The 21,590-nt window shown below is 45.8% G+C and overlaps 1 protein-coding gene across 2 annotated transcripts in view; it reads left to right on the top strand.

Annotated features, from left to right (window-relative positions):
- Nucleotides 1–21,590, top strand: part of LOC141576140 (trafficking protein particle complex subunit 9-like) — a 130,426-nt gene that overhangs the window by 85,335 nt on the left and 23,501 nt on the right. For both annotated transcript variants that reach the window (XR_012504369.1, XM_074358622.1), the window contains one exon: nt 13,085–13,655. The gene's annotated coding sequence lies outside the window, so the exon portion shown is untranslated. The remainder of the gene's footprint in view (nt 1–13,084; nt 13,656–21,590) is intronic.

Here is a 21,590-nt window from a genome sequence, read left to right on the forward strand (position 1 = left end):
TGAATGATGGCTATTCTGACTGGTGAGAGATGAGACTTGATTGCAGTTTTGATTTGCGTTTCTCTGATAATGATAATGAGCACTTTTTCATGTGCCTGTTGGCCAATTGTATGTCTTCATTGGAGAAATGTTTCTTTAGGTCTTCTGCCCATTTTTGGATTGAATTGTTTGTTTTTCTTTCATATTAAGTGTAAATCTGTTTACATATTCTGGGAATTAAGCCCTTGTCCGTCTCATTTATTGCAAATATATTCTCCCTTTTCATAGGTTGTCTTTTTGTTTTGCTTACTGTTTTTTTTTTTTTTTTGCTGTGCAAAAGCTTGTAAGTTTAATTATTTCCCACTTGTATATTTTTGCTTGTATTTCTATTGCTTGAGTAGACTGCTCTAGGAGAACATTGTTGAGATGTATGTCAGATGTTTTGCCTATGTTTTCTTCTAAGAGTTTTATACTATCTTGTCGACATGTTTAAGTCTTTAAGCCATTTTGAATTTATTTTTGTGTATGCTGTGAGGGAGTAGTCTAACTTCATTGATTTACATGCAGCTGTCCAGTTTTCCCTACACCATTTGCTGAAGAGGCTGTCTTTACTCCATTGTATGTTCTCACATCCTTTGTCAAAGATTCAATGACCAAAAGTTTGTAGGCCTATTCTTGGTAATTTTGTTTATCCGTTCATTGATGGATGGATATTGTTTGTAACCTTTGGCTACTCTGAATGATACTGCCATGAATATTGATGTGCAAGGTTTTGTGAGAATATGTTTTCATTCTGTTGGCTGTACAGTTGGCCCGCCTTATCTGTAGTTTCCACTTCATGGATCCAGATGGCTGATTGTAAAGGGACTCGAACTTCCTTGGATTATGTTATCCAGGGTGGGGGTTCCTGAACCAACCCCCCGAGGATACTGAGGGATAAATCTATATGTAGGAGTAGAATTGCTGAACCATATAACGCTAACCTTTTGAGGAAACACCATAATTCTCCAAAGAAGCTACACCATTGTCCCTTTCCACTGGCTGCATATGATGTTTCTCTGCCTCCTGAATGACACTTATTATTATCCAAGTTTTGATTATAACCATCCTAGTGGGTGTAAAAATCGATCTCATTTTCATTTTGATTTGGCTAGTGATGATGAGCATCTTTTCATATGCTTATTGGCCATTTGTATATCTATTTAAATCCTTGGCAAATTTAAAAATTGGGTCTATTTTCTTGTATTGTTCAGTTGTAAGCATTTGTTATATATCCTGGATACAACTCTCTTATTAGATACACGCTTTGCAAAATTTTTCTCCTATTCTGCAGATTGTCCTTTCACTTTAGATTTTTAAACATTAAAAAAAAATTCTTTATAGGGGAGGTAATTAGATGTATTGATTTATTTTATTTTTCTTGCTAAGCACTCACTCTATCACTTGAGATACACCCTACCACTGTCTTTTCACTTTCTTGATGATGTCCTTTGTAAGAAAAAGGTTTAATTTAGATGAAGTCCAGTTTATCTGCTTTTTTCTTCTATCACTTGTGCTCTTGGTATTGTATCTAGGAAACCAAAGCCTATCCTAGGACCACAAAGATTTATACTGTGTCTTCTTTTAAAAAGTTTATACATTTAGTTTTTACGTTTCTGTCTGTGATCCATTTTGAATTAAAGTTATTTGTTATATAAAATATGGGGGTCCAGATTCCAGATTCATTCTTTTCCCTGCAGATACCCAGGTGTCCCTGCACCGTTTGTTGAATAGACTGTACTTTCAATGAAGTGTTCTTGGCACCCTTGTGGAAAACTGAATGTAAATGTAAGTTTTTTCCCCCTGGGTTTTTATAGTGTCTCATTGATTTATTTATCCAAACTTATGCCAGTACCATGCTGACATGAGTACTATAGCTTTTTAGTACCCTTTAAAGTGAGTCCTCCATCTTTGCTCCACTTTTTCAAGATTGTTTTGTCTGTCCTGGGCCCCTTGCACTTCCATATGAATTTTGGGATCAGTTTTTCAATTTTTCCAAAGAAGTCAGCCTGAATTTTCATAGAGATTCCACAGAATTTGTAGATCATTTTGGGGAGTCTTAACATTTTTAACAATATTGTCTACCATTCCATGAACATGAGATGTCTTCCATATATGTAGATCTTTTAAATTTTATTTCGGTGATACTTGAAAATGTTCAATGTACAAATCTTGTAAATTTTTGTTAAATGTATATCTCATTTTATTTTTAATGCTGTTGTAAATGGAAAGGCTGAGCTTCTTAAGGGTGGGACTATATATCAATTTGTTTATTTCTAGGATTCCCACACAGCAAATACTCTAGGTTTATATTTGCTACATAAATCTATCCACAACTCTTCTGACCCCCATGTTATAAGAAACCAAGAGTCACATTAAGCTACCTGAACACCTATCTGGAAGTGAGAAATGAGACCCTTGGTTGAGGCTTTGTGCAGTTGATACTGAGAGCTTATTCAGGATGGCTTCATCTTAATTTCTTTTAAACAACCCTTTTGGTGTATTTAGTCAGATACATTAAGAACATGGCCTTTTGATGTGCAGAGGAGCTAAGACTATAATTTTCAAATAATTTCGAGTGAGAGTGTTGTTCTTGAAACCTAATTTGCATCAGTCTTTGAAGATTTATGTTTCAGGAGCTTTGACTAAAGAACAACTGTCTTTATTCAATAATGACAACTAAATGCTCAAGCAACACGTAAGAGTTTGAGCAAACTGCCCCCGCCCCGTAGTGCTGGTTGGCTGCAGCTGTAACTGGAGTCAGCACTTACCTCTCCCAGTACGCTTGTGCTGATCTGCTCAAAGGGGTTCGTCCAACAGTTTGTCAGTCTGTTGGAGAAAGCCATAAAACATTGATTTAAGGTTGCTGGAATGCAATATATTCTTATTAGTATTAAGTAAGCACATATTGAGTGCTTACTGTATGTTGGGAATTGTCCCTCAGCCTCACATGAATATTATTTCGCTTAAAACCTCTCATATTTCCTTGTTATTCACACTTTACAGATAAGGAGACTGAGAATTAGGTCTCTCTTTTGGGGGGAGCTCATTATAAATGACGGGAAGTTGTAAGGAAAAAGATATTGATTCATCCAGAGAAAACAATTTTCTGAGAGTCAGCACTGAAGAGGGTGATCATTGTTTGAGTGAGACGAGCCCCGGGTTGTACGGAGTCAGCATCCCTGTCCTGGACACGGCACGTGTAGGGCTGCGTGCTGGGTGAGGCGGCGCGGCCGCGCTGGGAAGGCGGATGCCGGGCCGTTGGGCTGTGCTCAGGCCTGGTGGGGCTTTCTCCTAAGGGATGTGGAACATCATTGTCAGATTTTAAGTAGGGGAGTGGGGTGCTCTCGTAGATCACTTTTGTCTTGTAGGATGCTTAGAAACATTTAGAAGGCTCTGCAGGAGGTGATGTGATGAGTCAGAGTAGGGTGGCTGCGAGGTGTAGCAGTGTTCAGTTTTCAAGTGGTTTTCAGTCCCAGGTTTGTGGCTCAGTAGCCGTGTCGCTTTGGATGATGCACTCAAAGAATTTAAACAATTTATCTAATCAATTAAAGCAGTGATGTACCGACTTCCCAGGACTGCTGTGGAGATCCAGTGAGATTACGTGTGCGCAGTGTGCAGCGTGGTCCCCAGCACAGTCAGTGCTGAGTGAGTTCCACTGGGTACCTCGTAGGACAGGTGTGGGTGGTGGGACTCCATGACTGAGGAAATCTGGGATCTGAAGGAGGGGTCCAGTCACATCTGTGAGTGATGGGCCTGAGCTGGGAGAGGCAGAGAGACCTTGCCCCCCGACCAGGGGCCCTGGGCAGGATGGCTATGGGAGGAGAACCGTGAAGTCAGCTCTTTGCAGGTGGAGTTGGAGGTGCCCTTGAGACATCTAAGTGCAATGTCACGAGCTCACAGAGGAGGTCTGGGCCCAGGCTGTGCATTTTCCTATAATCTCAATCCCTGAGGATGCCGAGGTTTGATCACTGAACGTGGAGACATACTTTACAGGACAAGTGAATAGTAGTATCATCTCTGTCATCAAAGCTCACGTCTCTTTATTCATCACTCACTTTGTTAATTGGGTACTTACAGAGCTCACTTTACCGCCCTCACTTGGGTTCAGGCTCCATAGTAAAGAGCTGGTGAGCCTCCCTCTTTTCCAGAAGAAGACACATTTAGCTGGTAGCCTTCTGTACCTCGCCAGACTTAGAATTTCAGTTTGTTGATTTAATTCTATTTTCTGTTGGCCATCTCCTGACAGGAGAGACGTTTTACCTCATGATCATGTTTCATTTAGCTGTTACTGAGAATTGCTGATCTGATCCATAGTGTATGTATTATATTAATTTTGTATAGTATTTATCATTTTTCTGTCTTTGTCCTTTAATTTTGTATGCCCCTTCAATGTTCTATCCTATTTGGGGCGTTATTTTTTTTAATTAAAAAATGTCTGTTAGCAGTTAAGAAAAGAAAAACAAAGAAAAACGCACATGATACCTAAATTTAGGAAATATCTAGTGTGTTTTCTGTCTCGGCAATGGAGTGTTCTAGAATCTCGTGAAAACCTTCATTACACAAGTTCCTTAAAATGCTGATTAAGAAATAAAACTTTCCTTCCTCATCTTTCAAGCTACACAGCTAATTGTCAAGAAAGTGAGGGGAAATCCTCAGAAGCCAAGACAAACCAGAAAACAGGGATTCTGGGTGATACGCGAGCCTTAGAAGCCCTCGGGTCCCTGTTGGCTCCTGAACTGGGTTTCAGTTGCCTTGACAGGAGGGCAGGAATTGAGCCCGAGGCCTCTCACACTGGGAGTTGGATGGCTGATCATATGTAAGGCCAAGCCCATCCTGAGAAGCCTGGTTTACTAAAGGTTGAACTAGGAAAAAAAATCCTCAAGGCAAGAAAGTAAGGAATGTCAATATTTTTGGAAGAGGGGAAAAGTAACAAATCCAAAGTAAGGATATAGTTTAAAGCTGTTCTGGCATGAGAGTGACCACCAACTCCTGGCAGAAAAGCACAGCTATTCCTGGAATGAGAAGTTGTGTTTTGAATGGATCAGTGAACAGCCATTCCGAAAAAGGCCTCCAGAGTCTTGTGGATCAAAATACTGGACCGCAAACACCTCTCTTCCAAGGGTCATTTAAATAACCAGAAATGTTTTAAAGGAAAGAAGCCACAATCATATTTCTATTTATTGACATTACTATATGCTAGGAATTCAGAGGTGACTATGTGAAGGAAACTTATCATAGAAGCTGTGGATGTGCCTGCACGCGGGACAATTCACAGAAGTGGCCGGGCTTATCTGCAAACAGAAATTCCTGCCAAGGGACTCTGCCCGTTCCCAGGGGAAACATTGCTTGCAGGCAAGAATATTTATTAGTTCCTCAAAAGGAACAGGCCTGGGAACAGGAGAGTCTGAGTGTAATTAAGATAAGGAAGCCTTAGATGTAGTGCGCATGCGTCAACCTAAAAAATGTTTACTCTCTGTGCTTGGCAAGAGTTAATCCTTTGTGTAGATGGTATAAAAAATAAAGGAACCCTAATCTCGGGAGACAATTTGCACCACAGCAGCTCTGTGATTCATTTCGTCGGCAACAACTATGGAGTTGTCTCCTATTTTATGGACCTTACTTTCTCTTTGGGGAGACAAACTGACATAGTAGGGGAGCTTGGTAGAGGGAGGTGTTAGTCTGTTGCAATTAGCCAGCAGAGGAGATTAAGAAAGCAGTGAAGGGTGGGTGAACTTTTTAGCTGAGGACAGTCTTGTTCAGTTGGCTTTTAATTGCAGGCTCAATGAGTTGTCACTGGAGGGAATAGATCTTACGGAGGATGGACTTAGCTCAGGCCTCTTTAGAATGGACAAGTGAACCTGGACAAAGACAGTCAAATCTGTGCAGACATTGAAGTTCACTTGAACGTGCTGCATACCTGAGCCAAAGATCGGACAAGTAGGCAGCACTTCTTGAGGACAGAGGAGTGGTTTTTAAGGTTCTCCGAGAATGAATCCCAGGGAACCGAGATGGCCAGTTGTCAAACTGTGACTTTGCTCTTTGGACGGTGTATCCACCAAGGTTATTGGCATTTTATGGGTTTCCATTTCTCGTTAATACATGTCAGGTGATGAGGATGTGGACACACGTGTATGACACCTTGTCGAGGTGACTTTGGGTTCCTGCCTAGAAGCACGGGCACAGCTGCGGCTGCGTCATACATCTTGCCGCCCATCCCGCTCCCCGGCTCCGTGATCACTGCAGAGTCGTCCCTTGTTAACCTGTCCATCTCCTCTGTGACATCATAACCCATGAAAAGACCGGAGCGTATTAACTTGGCTTTCTTAAAGTCAAAGGAACAGATCTAATATGGAGTCAGATTTGTTCTTTCCTATTTCAGTAGTGCCATGGAGAAGGAAGTTTGGGCAGCTTTTTGTAGGGTTCTGGAGGATTTCTCTCTCAACGTCTGGGCGCCTCTATTGAAAATCCTTCATAGCTGTCTGGCCTGCTGGAAAACGCCTCAGCCTATTTTGCCCTGAAGATGTGTTCTGTCTATAACTCATCTCTACTTCTTGGAAAACAACTCAATAAAAACTCAGTTGGTTTTCCACCAGCCATGGGCAGGGGTGAGGGATAGCATGTTACTATTTTATAAAATTAATAATAATAATAATAATAATAATAATAATAATAATAATAATAATAATAATAATAATAATAATAATAATAATAAAAGAAGTTTTAAAACAGCACTGGGCACATGGGAGAGAGTCAATAAATGCTTCCTGGCTGAAATCAAAAGTGATGTCTCAGTGATTCCATGACTGCTGTATTTGCTGAGCTTGTTACTCCTTTGGTCCATTACACTTTTTTTAAACTGAAAAAGAAATACATGCATATGTTTAAAAACAATTCAAACAGCACAAAAATACACAAGTGAAAGAAGTTTTCCCTCATCCTCTGTTCTTCCAGCCCTCCCTGGAGATGCCACTGTTTACTATCCTTTGTGTGCTTTTCCAGATATGCTATGCACATTCCCACCTATGTATGTAAATTCCTTTAAAGTTTTAGTTATTTTTAACTTAAAGGGATTTAAATCCTCAAGTGGCTTCTGCCTCGGTAATAGAAAAGAACAAATCTGACTCCATATTAGATCTGTTCCTTTGACTTTAACCCTTTGCTCTGTCTCCTAGGCTTCATCTTGCTTGTAAAACAATGTTGCCTAGAGCCTGAAATATACAGAAGAGCCTATTCTGAAGGCTCTGACCTTTAAGGATATTTAACACTTTTCCATTCATAAAATGATAACAAGTTGCAGAATAGAAAATAACTTTTGTTTTATTGGAGGTTTACAGAGATTTGACCCAGGCAGATAGCTGCAAGAACAAAGGATTCTAACAACAAGGAATTCCTACACCAAGAATTTTGCAACAACCAAGCACATAGGAAACGAGCCTGAATTCTGACTTGGGGAGATGCTTTTCCAGGACATTAGTTTGCCATCTAGCTCTACAGAAACTTGCTATTCCATGCCCCAGCAGCTGGTCTCCCAACTTATTGGCCTGTCCTTCACTGAGGAGAATGAATTTGGACTCGGTAACACTCCTATCTACCTAGCAAGCCGGACACTGGAACTGAGGACAGCTCTCCCACACCCAGGAACCTACTGTGAGCCCTTGATGGTTCCACTTGGGTTAGGTGTGTTTTACCCAGGAGGGATGGGACTATGCACCAACACTCAGGCAGTCTGCTCTGTCTGGGGCTCTGATCTTGTACCTACCGCTACCCGCAAGGCCAACACCTGCGACAGTGGAGCTAAGGCAGAGATCGTGCCTGCCTGTTTCCCAGCCTGTAAAAGGGGAATATGTACACTTCCCAAGGTAGTTCTGAGAGACAACACCTGCGGGTGCTTGGTTCCCAGAGCAACAGGAAACCCAGCTCCGTGTGGGGACAACGGGTGTGATCCCCGTAGGGGTTCTGCAGAGGCATCGGCTGGAGGGCTGGACCAGGGAGGTAAAACTTGAGCTGCGGGCCTTGAAGGGTTACAGAATGGTACAGAGGCAGGACTGCCACCTCCTTCGGGGTGCCCCAGAAGTAAAGCTTTTTCTCTACATCTCCGCTACTCCCCTCCCCTCTCCAGAACCCTACCTACTCTCTGCTCCTCCTGTCCATCTGTCTCCCTCCACTTTTCCCCTCCTCTCCTCCTCCCCCATCTTCTCCCTCCCTGGATGCCCCAGCCTCTATCACAGAACCAAGAGAGGATCTCTGGCCCTCCTGCGCATGTGCAGTCGGTGCCAGCTTGACCGCGGGTTGGAAGCTCCAGCTCCGAGCTGGGAATCAGTCCCAAAGGCTTCTCAGCTCTGTGGCTTGGTAGGCCTTTGGCTCCTGCCCGAGGCCGGGGCCTCTGGCTGTGGAACTGCAAGGTGGGGGGCTCCCGGGAAAGGGGTCAGGCGGCTGCGGGAGGGCGGTCCGCGTGTCAAAGCACGTGAGGGCGCGAGTCAGCGTGTGTTCAGCTGAATTGTTCCGGCCAGGCCCCTCTGCCCACGTCACTTGCCCCGGCGCCCTGGCCACAGCTGTCCAGGGCCAGGTGTGCACCTGCCGCCTCTCGCTCCAGCCGGGCTTCCCTCAGTCCGCGGCTGGCGACCCCTTCCCCTCTCCCGCCCTCGAGTCCTCACCTGCCGGGCTTCCTCTCCTTGGCCGCCGGCCTGTCCCCGACCCTGGGAGGGCTGTGTCCCGGGCGGGCGGGTTCTGCGGACCCGAACGGGGGCGGGCAGCTGTGGCTGGGGCTGGACTCCGAGCAGGTCTGCAGCCCACGTACCCCCCCTTTCCCTGCCCCGCGACCCCGGGTCTGCCCTCCTTTCCCTTTCCCGCTCCCTGAGGACCAGCTCAGCGGCATGCGCGCTGCTCCCCGGGCTTAGAGCCTCCGGCTGTAAAGCCCAGTTTCTCCTGGTGGAGTCTGGAAAAGTGAGCGCCAGTGCTGAGCGAGTTTCCGTCTCCCCCCTCAGTGTTTCTGCCCCAGGTAAGTACCTTGAACAATTTCAGGTTTTATGATGGCGGTGCTTGTTGATGTCACATGTTTTTATAGTGAGAGGGATTACAGTGTTGAAAGCAGGGCTTGGTTCAGTTAAAAATGAGCTGAAGGCATGAGGGTGTGATATGCTCCTTCCTTCCCTCTCCCAGGGTGAAACGTGTGACCGTCGATTTTAAAAACATAGTTACAGTCCCTAACTAGCCCAGCCCAGCTAGTGTGTGTTAACAGGAACAGCACCACCAGAGGCGTTGGAGACCCAGGGACATTGTAGTCCTAAAAAGCTCCTGGCACAGCTTGGTTTGTTTTGGTTTTTTGTTTTTCTTAAATTGTGGGGTAGACTAGTTGTATAGAGGGAAAAATAATTATCAAGAAATATTTTTTCATATAACAGCTTTATTGTGATATTGTTCACACACCATGAAGTCCATCCATTTAAATTGTACAATTCAGCAGCTTTTAGCATATTCACAATGGTGCAACCATTATTATTCCAGAACGTTTTCATCACTTCAGAAAGAACAGTGGAAATGAATGACCTATCAACCCCTCCCCAGTGGTGGTTCTAAAGAAGTTTCTTGGCTGTTCCTGACCATAAATTAACTTATATTCCATGAAAAGTCTGGTAGGAATTCTAATCAGAATTGCATTGAATCTGTCTATCAAAACAGGAAGAATAAATGTCTTTATGGCATAAACTTCTTCTACCCGTGAATATATCTGGGACCCTATCTTTTCATCTCTCCAGAGCCTGGCCCATGGGAAGTCCTCACTAATTGTTGGGCTTGTGAATGATGAGATTCTATACATCGTTAGTTGCCACTGTAGCCTTTCACAGAAGAGAAAAGTAACCTCAGTGAAGCCAAGTGACTGTCTGATGGTCAGAAAGAGTGACAGTCAGTGCTGGAGTGATCCAGGGGACTTGGTGCTTGTAACCAGAATTCTCCACCACCTACAGCTAAGGGGATAAGAGTGTTCTTCTATTTTATCTTAATGGCGTTGATTTTATTTATACTTATTTTTTAAAATTATTTTTATTGAAGTGTAGTCAATTTACAATGTTAGTTTCAGGTGTACAGCAGAGATTCAGTTATAAACATATGCATATGTATATACATATGTTTTAGATTGTTTTTAGCACAACTCATTACAAGAAATTGAATATAGTTCCCTGTGCTATATAGTAGGTCCTTTCATTTATTTTATATTTATTAATGTGTATCTGTTAATCCCCCCTTTCCTGCCTGCTAAACACAGTTTGCATTCTATGTCCATGAGTCCATTTCTAGCAGCATCGTTTTTCCTAGTAACATACGCTGGTTGACTGCTTTCAGCTTCAGTAATTCCATCTTATCTGTGGGCACTTTTCTTCTGGTGGGCCTTTATGTGGTTTGCACACGTGATAATAGAGATTTGTACTTGGGAGAACTCCAGGCCTCGTGTAGTCCTTGGAACAGAGTGCCCACTGAGTTGATGCTTGAACTGGGAAAAAAAGCAGAGTAAATGTTGGAATTTCCACTATGGTTGAGACTTCCAGGTTTCTATAACCTGTTTAGCCCCCCTTAATATTGGCTGCACCCATACTGGTAATTTGGTGGAACTTCATGTTATGGTGGTGTAGAGACAGGACCTTGTATGCTTCCTCTCTTTCCTTTTTCTAACACTCATTCTCCTGGGTCTCCCAGATCCTCCCCCAGCAGTGCCCAGGGCTGGCTTGATGCTGCGCTGAAGCAATATTTGTTAATAAGTCCCTTTCCTCATCTCTTCTGAACTTCCATTTCTTTCTCTGCACAATGAGGGCTTAGACTTGATAAGTGCTTTTCAGTTTCTTTTAAAGCCATGTTTCCTTTGAGAAATAGAAAATGCAAATCTCTCCTCCCATCCCAACCCTTTAGATTTTGATATGTCCTCCAGGGAGTGACATAGCTCTTTGTGGAAAATTGAAGTTATTGTGATTCCAGGTGGCACAGAAAAGACTCTTCAGAAATTTATTGCAGGGAGAGGGCAGGAAAGGGGCAGCATGTCACACTTTCTAGTGTGAGCACTGGAGCAGGGGCTTGGGTTTAAATACGGTGTCTGACGTGGCCTCTCTCTAATCTTGTACAATATGATAAACTTATCTACCTCAGTTTCTTAATGTGTCAAGTTGGGGTGATAATATTTTAAGGCTTTTATGAAACATTATACACATAAGCCATCTGTGTCTCGGTAGAAACAAGACCTGCTAGGGAGTCAGGGATTTCTTTAAAAAAAAATCTTGTCCATAGCACTCTGTTGGTGTGTATTTTGAATTACCTGGAGGGCGAGGATTGAGTCTAAAGTCCATCGTGGGACAGGTGGCCCATAGTTCTCTGTGTCCCAGATTGCCCCCTCCTCCCCAGTCCTCTTCCTCAGTCCAGGATGAAGTTCCCTAGTAGATTTACACAGAGGTCTTGTGGAAATGGCTTTTCATTTTATTGTTTCACCAAGGAGGGCTGCCATCATGATCTCTGTGGTCAGGTTTTGGTGACCTGAAGGCTATGCAATTGGGGGTTTCTATTAAATAAAAAAAAAATTACAAACACAAAATTAGAACAAGGGTGGTGACAGGGGCTCTTGGAAGTGGGGACCATTAGCTTTGTTAGCTTCAGGTGCAGTGGCCTCTGGCCACAAGGACCCATCCTCGTGCTCTGAAGTTGGAGGGATTAGTGGGTTCAGTGGGAATGATAACTGAGTGTATCTCATGGGGTAGGCATTGTCGTACTTGTACTGTGTGTTACTTATTTGAGACAATGAGCTCATTTAACCTCAATAGCCTCTTTAAAATATTAGACTTTTTATTTTGAGATGTAATGTAGGTTCCCCTGTACTTGTAGGAGATAATATGCGGAGGGCCTATGGACCTTTTGCCCAATTTTCCTTAATGGTTCCATCTTGCAAAGTTGGGGTACAATTCATTACTGACTCACTAACCCTTTGAGGTTTGTGTTATTGCCCTCATTTCTATCTATGATTAAACTGGGGCTTAGAGAAGCACACAGGCCTGCCCAGGTCACCCACATGTTTAGTGTGTAGTCGGGTGTAACGTGGGCTTGGGATTTCCAGGCAGTACCATTATGATGGTCTGTGGCAGGGAGCAGCATTCACTTTGCTTGTTTATTCATTCATTCAACAAACATTTATTGAGTAACCTCTGTGGGTCAGATGCTTTCACAGGCTTATCTGATTCTTCAGCAGTACTGAGAATAAAGTATTGTTTTGTTTTTTTAATCTGAGAAAATGAGCTCTGAGAGTTTATAACAACCCCCAAAGGAAATATAGCTCATAAAGGAGGGATAGTAAATTTGTACAGTCCCCCCTCTTTATGCAGGTGGTACCGTAGGCATTTTACATTTTCAAACTTCCGTAATCCAGATATATTTTTGTAAGGCAAGGTTTTTTTTTTTAATTGAAGTATAGACAAGTTTACAATGTTGTGTCAATTGCAAGGTGTTTTTTGAATTTTGAATTAAAAAATATTTTTTGAGAAGGGTAATTAGGTTTATTCATTTGTTTCATTTTTTAAAATGAGATACTGGGGATTGAACCCAGGACCTCGTACATGCTATGTATGTGCTCTACCACTGAACTGTACCCTCTTCCCCAAGGCAAGTTTTCTTATCCATTATTCTGCAGTTTAGGAGTTCAAATAAATTGGTGTTGAAATCCAGATCTTTTGATCCTACTGCGGTTCTTTTCTTTATAATCTGCTGAAGGGGGGTGGGGAAAGCAGTTCCTTTGTTCATTTCTTTATTCAGCAGTGTTGAGCACTGACTTTGCATCAGGGTCTTGCTAGGTGCTTGGAAAATGAAAACAAGAAATGACCCTTCTGTGCAGGGGCAGGAAGCCTAGACCAAAAGCTGGGTAAAGTGATCCGAGCTACGGTAGCCATGTACAGACTCTGAGGACAAACTGTACCCCTGGCTTTGCTTGTGCTTCCCTTGCCTTCTGGCTGGTACACACCAGGTCACCGCAACCCAGATGGGCCCGCAGCCCACAGCACAGTGTTTACCTCGATCTCTACTCCCCTCTTGGCAGGGCCTGCAACATGAGCATCCCTGACTACGTGCAGTGTGCTGAGGAATACGAGACTGTCCCCGTGGTCGTCCAACCCGTGGGGGTCATTTCAGAGGACAATTTCTTTTGCATCTATAAACGAATCTCCTTGGTGAGCCAGATCAGCCCGTGCGGCTCCCAGTGGGCACTCTGTATCCACTACAGGCACCACTATGCGTTCGAGAATGGGTGGAGTGACTTCCAGACCCACCACACGGTCGTGGGCCTTGTCAACATTACCGACTGCCTCTCGCCCAAGGCCTTCGAGACGCTTTATGTGCAGAGGAGCTGTATGGCACCACCCTCTATGACCCTCGGCTTTTGTCTTTGTGCTGCATGGGGAGGTTACCGAGCAGCCGTGCACCGACGTGGCCTGCAAACTACGAGGACTGCAGGGTGGTGGAGAAGAGGATCGAGGACTTCACTGAGTCACTCTTCATCTTGCTCAAGTCCAAGTGGATGGATGGGACACCGAGAAGTCTGGAGAAAGGATCCCCCTCCTCTGCACCTTGTTTGAGAAGGAGGACTTCATGGGACTGGACACAGACAGCAGGTAAGTCTACCTGGAGGCCCGGCCACCCTGGCTGTGTGCGGGGTTCCTTCCCTACATCCAGGAAGGGATCAGCAAGGAAGAGGGCTGTCTTGTAGCCAAGGGGGGAGGGAGGTGCAGCCCGACGGTTTACAGACATTTAAAAGTGAATCTGCCTTTGTTTCAGAGAGATCCTTTTAGGGTTAGTGTGGAGACTTCCTCCCTCTTTTCAGCCAGGACCCCTGGTGGGACCCCTGGAGTTGCTGTCCAATAGAGTAGCCACAGCCACTGATGCTAGGAGAGCTGGGGAGGAGGCTGCTCTGAGCTGAGATGTGCTGTAGGTCAAATGCACATCAGACGCTGAGACTTGTCTAGTAAAATGTATGTAAATTATCTTGTTACTTTCTATATTGATTACATGTCAAAATGATAGTATTTTACATACAGCAGATTAAGTAAGATCTGTTCTTAAAATCAGTTTCTAGTATCTGTTTTTTGTTTGTTTGATTGTTTCTTTGTTTACCATTTTAAATGTGGCAACTGAGAAGCTTTCTTTACATGGCTCTCATTTCAATTTTGTTGGGCAGCCTGTCCTGGGACAGTCTCATCCCTTTGCTTATAGATGAGATGCTGAATCCCGAGAGGCAGAACGAGTCGCTGGTTGAGCTGGGTATGGAGCCGGTGTCTCCTGCCTCCCAGGCCCAGCACCTGCTGGGTTCAGGCCCTCTCTTCCTCCCCGACAGCCAGCATGCCAAGTTAGGACATCAGAAACACCTCCAGGGAATTCCGGATGAACTCCTTATGCAGGGAAAGGCGTATCACGGTGTATGAGACAGAGCAGGGAAAGATTCATCCTCACGTTGTCCCTGTGATTAAGTCAACGGCCCCACTTATGCCTTGGAAGAGCAGACGAGCTCTCCTGGGCTTACTACCCCCCCACCTTCTGCTCTGTTTCCCCTTGAATCTATCATGCTTTCCCTCGGGCAGAAGAGGTGAGATGCCTTTGCCCAGAGGTGGTCCCCCTTTGCTGGGGAGAGTGAGGGAAGCTGTACCCCCATGGCCTACGGCCTCGGGCCTTGAGTCTGGAGGGCGCTCATGGCGGTACCACAGGTGACGGTCGGAGGACCTGGCACGTGCTGCCCGGCCCGCTGTGGAGGCGGTGCTCTGTGATTCTTGAACTTACCTAAGATCAAATCCTACTTTCTGGTTGTTGGTAAGTTGGAGGAGAAGATGCCAGAGAATTGATAAAAAGAAAGTCCAGACCAGCCCTGTGTGTGAGAGGCACAGGGGGCCCGAGTCCCACCTGCGTGTGGTGCCTGGCTGGCTCTGGATGAATTTTCTGTTCCTCCCGGACATACCTCTATGGCTTTAGTAAGGGGCGAGACATCTAGTGGCCATGATCTGTATTTGTCCTCGCAAGGCCCTGTGATCTACACGCCCGCACCCCCTTCTTCTCCTTGGGGATGAGGTGGCAGGTTTAGGTGCTTGGGCACTGCTGTGGGCACAGCTGCGAGCACCGGACTACACCGAGGCTGGCTCCGTTCACCTCACCTGTCACCTCCTGCTGAGCCCCCAGGTGTTAGTCAAGGTAGGTGCATCGGTGCAACGTAAGCAGGGACCACCTTCTCCCCCTGGACAGACTGGTGGGTGAGCAGTGGAAGCCTGGAGCCCTGCCCGAGCCCCATGGCCAGTGCCTCCTCTTTTGTCATAGGAGGCACTGGTGACATTTTTGCTCAGCAACTGCTTGGTTCTGAGTCTGCAGACCCACCAGAGAATGCCAGCTTGTTTTTGCCTTTTGAAGTCTGCCCTTGGGATTTTGCGGAGTAGCTGGATGTGTGCTTAGCCCATAGTGTTGACACTGTCACCATTGTTTACCCAGAACCTCGTGTACCAGGCATGGCTCTCGGCATCAAAGTACAGCAGCGCATTAAACTCCCTCCTGGTGGATCTGTCTGTTTTGGTACAAAAAGCACCCAGCCAGCATCTGAACGTCAGTGAGATAACACAGCCAGTGAGCTCGGGTCAAGCACGTTCTCCTCCAGTCACTTTTACTCCATTGTTGCTTTTACTATTCCACAGTCATTAATTTTTAAAACAATGCTTTGGTGCAGGAGCAGAGACTAATTCTCTCCTGCTACTCTCGTTGGGAGTGAGTAAAACTGTCCAGCCTGTAATGCGACCACATTTTGTGGCTCAAAAGCTGCCTAGACACATGTATGTGGAGTTTTGGTTAGGGGCGCTGACCACGTTGGGGTCCCCAAGCAGCGTCGCTCCCCTCAGGCCCCTGCCTTCCCTGGAGGAGGAGGTGAGGGCGGGTCTCACCGTCCCCGCGTCCCTGGCCTCACACACTCACGTAAATTCTTGTACATGCTGTCAAAGTCATTTTTGTTCTTGTGTGTTTCTAATTTTCTCTTGTTCCTCTTTTCCTTTTTCTTGATTCCTTTTTCTCTTGTACCGCGCAGTTGCATCTGAAAAGGTGGCTGTGCATATCCTGCATTGGAAATAGCTAGGTCACCCTTCGTGCTGTCTCCATCACTTTAAAAAGCAGAAACTTTTCAGCTGCCTTGATCCATGCATTATCCTAGTCATCTTGTTATTTTCTAATTTTTTGGAATATTTGATTTGTTAGCACATCACTCACTGGTGTTTGATACCTGTTAAAATCTTTGCTTTGAGGAACCTGTTTGGTCCTCCTTATATTTGGTGACAAATGCACCCTTATTCAATTAGTTTGATTGTTTTGAAGAAGTGAGATGCGAATTGATTTAGGAGGCTGTTGAGGGATTCTTTTCATGGAGTATTTAAACTTGTCAACTCAAAGTCTGTAGCACCTTGCTCGATTCCTGCTTTTACACAAACGTGCTCAGCACGCGGTTCCTGGCTGTCTCTGTGTGACGTGCGTGACGGCGCTTCCTGACCGGCGGTCACTGGTGAGGAAGTGGCAGGCTCGGGGGTGAGCAGCTGCAGGGGACGCTGTTGGAGGAATCAGTCACCGTTTGGTTATTTAATTTTTTTTTTTTTTTTTGCATTCAACATCCCCATGCCATTTACTTTACTTTGCCTTCATAAAGGGGCAGAAGTGGGTCTAAAATCCATGCCACTCTTTTGTTCCCTTTACGAGGCTGGTTTTTCTGAGTATCAGGACAACATGGCCTTCTCCTAAGTAGCTGGCTCACATGGATCTGGTGGACACAGGGACTGTTAAAGGGACCGTAGCTTCCTCTCTGCTCCAGCCAGTGGGCATTCAGAGTCGGGTCTGTGGTTTGCCTCAGCAGCCATGCAGGCCTCCCTGCACTGGCCTTTACTTTTAACCCATGTTGGCAGTAAGTAGCTGACTCTGTGTCTGTTGCAGCTGACGTCCCCCACTGACGGCCATGTCGTTAGTTTGCGATAGTGAGTCTCCAACCCCCAGTCAGCCATGAAGGAAGATGCTTTGGCCGATCTAAGACCTTGGATTCTCACCCCCACCCTTGTTCATCTCACCCGGGGGAAGAGTTTGGCCACCACCATCATGCTGATCATGAGGCCTTGTTTCTCCTTTCATGCTCTAGTCCAAATGTGGACACTTCATCCTTCCCTGACTTGGTCTAGCTTGAGACAGGCCAGACATTCTGAAAGAGTCCATCACATTCTGGGTGGGGAACAGAACAGAAGTAAGTCTCGCAAGTAGAAGGAGTCTAGGCTGTCCGGGTTGGCAAATGCAGGCTGGGATCTGTGATTGGTGGGCTGTGCCCTGGACACAGGCCTTTCCCGTGGCTCCCGAGGGCCCAGGGGTCGGAGTGAGGACAGCCTTGCTTGGGCTCCTCCATCCTCATCTGCTCAGTGGCAAGTGTGTCTGCTAATAGGAGCTCCGCCAGACCTTGGGACCTTCAAATCTCAGATCACGGGAGAAACTTGAGTCCCTTCTCCAGGGCCTCCTTTGTGAGAATCCAGTGCCTTCTGAGGTGACCGGCGGCAGGAGATGCCTCCCCATCCAGGGAGCACCCTTCGGAGGACTGTGACTCAGTGCACCTTGCTGTGAGCTTGTGGGGATCCAGCCGTGGTCCCTGCAGAACCAGACTTGAGATGGGCTTAGCGACGGAAATGACAGGACTAATATTCCAGGCCAGGGCTGGAGGGAGGGAACAGGGAAAATTGAATGTGACCTCAAACACCTAGGTGGGTGCTGGGTCTGTTACTAAAATGGGGAGCATGGGAGGTACCTGCCAGGAATCGAATTCCAGAGTAAATGGTGGACATGAGGCATTTTTAAGATGCCATTTTGCAACCAAGTTAGGACTTCATAGAGGCACTCGGGTCTATGAGCCTGGGGCTGAGTTGAAGGAGCCGGACTAGAGATACACGTTGGGAGTCGTCATTCATAGCTGGTGTTCACAGCCGCGCATGTGAATTAGATCATCTTGAGAGCTGCAGACTGAGGCTGGGGGAGGCAGGGCTGTGCCTGGGTTGGAGGAAAGCCCAGACCATGCAGCTTTGGTGTGTCAGTCAGCGGCGTTTGGGATTTTCAGGGCAATGTCATTTATCCTTAAGGGGCCGGGGGGTGGGCAGGGCCAGGCAGGAAGAAATTTGAAGGGAGGGTCATGGCCATGTGTGTGTCTTGGGAAGTTGCACAGTCTGCAGGGTCTGGGAGGGTAGAGTCCTTAGAAGCTGGAGTTGGAGTGGGGCGTCGGTTGAAGGTAGTCACACTAACATGTCAGGGAGGGAAGGAGGCCTAGGGAGTCCCCGCTCTTCCTGACTTGCTTTCCAATGAACAGAAGGCAGACAGAGGATCTGAGGTGAGAAGGGATGGGCCCTGGGAGAGGAGCCAACCTGGAGAATGGTGCTTGAAAAATTCTGGAATAGTCTCCCTGCAAAGTAGAGGTTAAAAAAATCCAGACTCTTAAGAATATTGATAGTGACTGGGGAGGAGGCAGTTGTTTTTCTGGCCTCCTAAGGGTAAGGCATGTATCCAGGGATACACAGAATATTCGGGCAGTCTATTCCGGGCGTTTGGTACCGGGGAAACAGCACAAGTTTAAAGGGGGACAAGGGCAGCGGAGGGAAACTAGCCAGGCCCCGTGTCAGGTACCAGTCGGCCGCCCTACTTGCGTGTTGCATTCACCCCATGCCTCCCAGGGGGGCGGTGGCAGCCCCCTTTTGCGGATTGGCAAGCCTTCTCAGAGGGGTTAAGTTATTGGTCCTTTTAGAGGGTAGTAAATGCTGTAACAGGATTCAAGCAGGGTCTTGTCAGACTTCAAGGGCGTGTTTTCTCTACTGATTCCGGTACCTCCCTGTTGTACGTGAAATGGTGAAGTGGGTCAGTTTTGGGGCCTTTCAGAAAAAGTACGATTTAAGTGCCTCAGGACTGATTCACAAAGCTCAGTGTTCTTTGATTGTTCTGAAGCACCGCAGTGCTTTACGCCCCACAGAGGTAAGGTCTTACTCCTTTGACGATGACGTGGTTGCAAATGACGTACAGGTGCAAAACTAGACTTAGCAGCTTCTGAAGGGAAACTCTCCAGTTCTCCCTTGATAGACTTTCTTCTACGGGATGTAGCTTTGCTTCAGCATAGGCCTGAGCTGTCCGTATGGATTGTGGGTTTGATATCCAAATTTAGCATAAAACAGTCAGATGAAGAAAATCAACGTTCACAATTTATTTTTGGGTTTCATTAGACAAGATATACTATCAGGTAATGGCCCATATAGCTAATGAAATTGAGTACAGAACATTGAATTTCTTACTTTTTATTTAGAGTTTTCTTACTGCACAAGTTTGCCTGCTTTGGGACATCAGCTCCTCCATAAGGGCGCTTGTCAGTGTGTTGGTGTGATTGCATTTACACAGTGAATGTAATCTGGGCTTCCTCAGCCCAAACTCTCCAGTGCAGAATCACGGGCTGTAGCCATCTCTTAGTCACGCAAATACTTCTAAAATTATATGATGCCAGAAAAGAAAGAAGAGAGAGAGAGATTGCCTTTATCAAAATTCCTTTCAATTCTGACTGCAAACTGTTGTTGAGCAGCTCTGGTTTCCTTTGGATATGAATATATACATTTCTTTGCATGTAACCTGGGTTTTGGACTAGAACACCAAGCCCTTGCTTTCCGCAAGCCACAAAAATAGTAGCCAAATTGCACACGTGTGAGATATTTTATTCTTTTTCTGAGGAAGAATCCTTGAATTTGGGACTTGGGCTGTGATTTTTGCTTTTTGCTTCCCCCACCCCTCTTGTAATCTCTCACTCCTTCCCACGTGGCCCCCAATAGGTCGTGGTCCCAAAGGAGCAAGCAAACACCCAGTTGGTCACCATGCAGTGCTGCTATAGAGGGAGCCCTGCCAAGACCTAAAGGATATTATCAGAGAGGACTTCCTGGAAGAAATGGGCTCTACATTCAGTTGTGAAGACAGAGTAAGGGTCAGCCAGTAGAAAGCGTGAAGACTGTGGCTCATGTGGCAGAGCAGCCCGGGTAGAGGCCTGGAGACTTGTGCGGTGGGGACTCGGGGAGAGTGCCATGTGTGGTCCAGGGTTGTGGGTGCCCCAGCTGGGGAGGACACTGGAGAGGGCCTGGGGTGGAGGGCTTTCAAAGAGCTTGGGTTTTACTAGAACTGACACAGGAGGCAGTGAAGGGTGTCAGCATGAAATGACCCTCAGGAAAGGTACTTCTGGTTTTGCTTCTGATATTCTACAGTAAGAAAGGTCTGGATGGGTGAGAGCAGGTCTGGCTGTCCCTTTGAGACCCACCCCATCATTCATTTATTCATATCATGCACACTTCTGAGTGTCTAGGTGAGAGAGGTTGGACCCACATTAGTAAGCAAAATGCTCCTTGGGAGCTTAGCAGTGTCAGAAGTTGACTTAGCCTAGAATGTTCTAGGAACAGAGGAACAAATTGCGGAGGTTGGAGGGAGGGAAGGCTTCCTTGAGAAACAGTCAAAATGAGCCTGGATGCAAGTGGGAAGTAGGAGCAGGTCAGGGGGCCCCTGAGGTCACTGGGGACCTGGGTACTGAGGTGAGGATGGACGAGCAGGGTCGGGTGTGGGGCTAGAACTCTACCAGGGAGCCTCTGAAGGGTTTGAAGTGGGGTGATGTAATCAAATTTATGCTTTGTGAAGGCTGCCTTGGCTCCGTGTGTGTGTAGCGTGGAAGAGTGGGAGGGTGCCACCAACTGGGGAGTGACATTAGAAGACCATTCACAGGCTGGGAGGCCACAAGTGGGAAAGGGGCGTAGGGGCTGCTTGGGGATGGCAGGGGCAGTGTGGATGCCGGATTTCCTTATGGGGAGGGCTTGTTAGCTGGGCCGCCTTTGTGGCGCCTTTTGGCTTGAAGAAAACAGATGGAGGCCAACAGGTGGACTTTCCTCTTCTCTTCTTCCCTGCCTTGTGTGATGATCTTAGCTCAGCCACCGTTTGGAAGAGAAGAGCTAAGTTCCAGGGTAGCCCAGGACTTTGTTGAGCTCGTTCGAGTGAGATCTGATAGGATTTATGTTTGTGTTCATATCTGCATGTTCACTTAGCTAGAAACGTCCTGTTTTTTGAATTTCCATAGGGGTTTTTACTCTTGATAAAGATTGCTTTCTTGGTGAGAGGAAATTTAATACAGCTGTTGTCTTTCTCAAAAAAATCATATCTTTTAAGAACTTTAATATTCAAAAAATAGGAATATTTAAAAATGATAAAGTAAGGCTTTGGTGTAGTTTCTTTGGTTTCCTAGTTAATGTGGACTTAGTGCCTTTGCATTACTTAATAGCACATCCTTGTCAGTATTTAAAGAGCTGTTAATGAGCACCCCAGGCCCCACCTCTGAAAACATCATTAAAGTTTGCTCTGAAATAGTGAGGTCATAAATGTCTTGTTTGCAGAAGCCAAACACTTGGTTTATAATATGAAGCATAGCTCCATTTATAAAATAATAATAGGTTCAAAATTAAGAAAGTGGAAGATAATTGAGTTTTTTTAAAAGCTGAAACATAATCTTT

This window comes from Camelus bactrianus, chromosome 36 (genome assembly GCF_048773025.1).
Source record: "Camelus bactrianus isolate YW-2024 breed Bactrian camel chromosome 36, ASM4877302v1, whole genome shotgun sequence".
In the NCBI taxonomy this organism is placed as follows: domain Eukaryota; kingdom Metazoa; phylum Chordata; class Mammalia; order Artiodactyla; family Camelidae; genus Camelus; species Camelus bactrianus.